This window comes from Silene latifolia, chromosome 10 (assembly GCF_048544455.1).
Source record: "Silene latifolia isolate original U9 population chromosome 10, ASM4854445v1, whole genome shotgun sequence".
Lineage (NCBI taxonomy): Eukaryota > Viridiplantae > Streptophyta > Magnoliopsida > Caryophyllales > Caryophyllaceae > Silene > Silene latifolia.
In genome coordinates, this window is record NC_133535.1 from 131,449,701 (window position 1) to 131,451,342 (window position 1,642).

Below are 1,642 nucleotides of genomic sequence, written 5' to 3' on the forward strand. Positions count from 1 at the left end.
CCAATGTGGGAACAACCGCGGGAGGGACGTTACCCTGCCAAATATCGCACTATACTTGAATAGGAGGACGGTTACAATAGTAACGTAGTTCTAATCTTGCTGGCACGAGGTATCAGGCCTGCAAGATCTTAGACGGATGTATATTTGGGTATAAGAATATGCTAATGCTTTGGCGTAAGTATGTGAATGGATGCGTTGTTGAGTGTCCTTCTTGATTTGCTTCCTTGGCTATTTATAGGGTGAGAACCCTAGATATGTCCTACTTTGATTATGGGAAGGGAAGATAATTTCCATAAGAACTCTTTCCAAACTCGGCCGCCTTTCCCAATTTTCCCTGATCTCCCTAACTTCTCCCTAACTTCTCCCTAACTTGTCTTTCCTTAATCCGGACGTCTGCTCTGATGGGCATGTGGTCCTCTTTCAGCCCGTTCCCCCTTTTCCTAATTACGGGCTTCCTTCCTCCTTATCACTCCTCCTATAGCCTTTTATTTCATTAAGTGGGCCTTCCTTATTATGCTATTTTTAGCCCAAACAATAATAATATACAAAATATATATATAAGACTATACTACAAAGGAAATGAACTTGTTTTTGGATTTTCAATTTTTCAATTTTTTGGATTTTTCGATATTTTTTATTTTTTTGGATTTTTGAATAAAAGTCAAATTAGAATTTCCCATCCCCACACTAGTATGGGCATTGTCCTCAATGGCCAATATGATAGGAAATTATGCAAGTATGATGCATGATTTCTAAACTAAATGCAAGCTATACTAAGCTACACTACATGATGCATGGGTTTTTGTTATGGCGGAGAGCGTAATTTAGATTACCTCCCGATGCGTATGCATGTACTTCCCCAAACTAAAATAGTCATTATTTCTAATGTCTTAAATTTCGGGGTAGTTCATGCACACGAAATGCAATGCATGAAACAATAAATTGTCATTTTGGATTTTTCATGTGGGAACAATAAAAAGAACACCTTAATGGAGCCAAGGTGTTAGTCCTCCGTGTTGCTAGGAATCTCCAAACTATGATCAAGATAAAATAAAGAAAACAAAAGAAGTAGACAAACCATAAGAGTGTAGGAGCCTCCAAGGTTTGCTAATCCTCTATCATATCATCATTATCATCATTTTCCTCCATAGAAGTGGAATCATCTCCACTCCCGCTTTCACTTCCTTGATCTTCCTCACTTTCTTCTCCTTCCTCATCTTGATCTTCTTCTTCTTCATCATTCTCTTGAACCTCTTGTTCTTCACCTACCTCTTCATCACCACCCTCATCATCGACGACTTCATCATCAACATTCTCCTCTCCACCCGGTCTTTCACCACTAGATGTGCTTGGAAAGAAAACCTCCCTATCCGCCCAACTAGGCAAAGGACATGATGGATCAAGTAGTCCTTGCCTAGCTAAATGAAGGAGGGGCGGATATTGGGCCTTGTAGGCATCCACTCGATCATTATATGCTTGTTGGTGCATTTCTCTCATGAGTAGGGTCAAGTAATCATTTCCCACTTCAACATCCTTGGGTTTGAACTCTTGATATTTGAATGGGTAGGGTGATGTGACAATGGAGGAGGAAGGCTCTTCGATTTCGCCTGTTTGTTGATGAATGATATACTCGGCTTCCTTG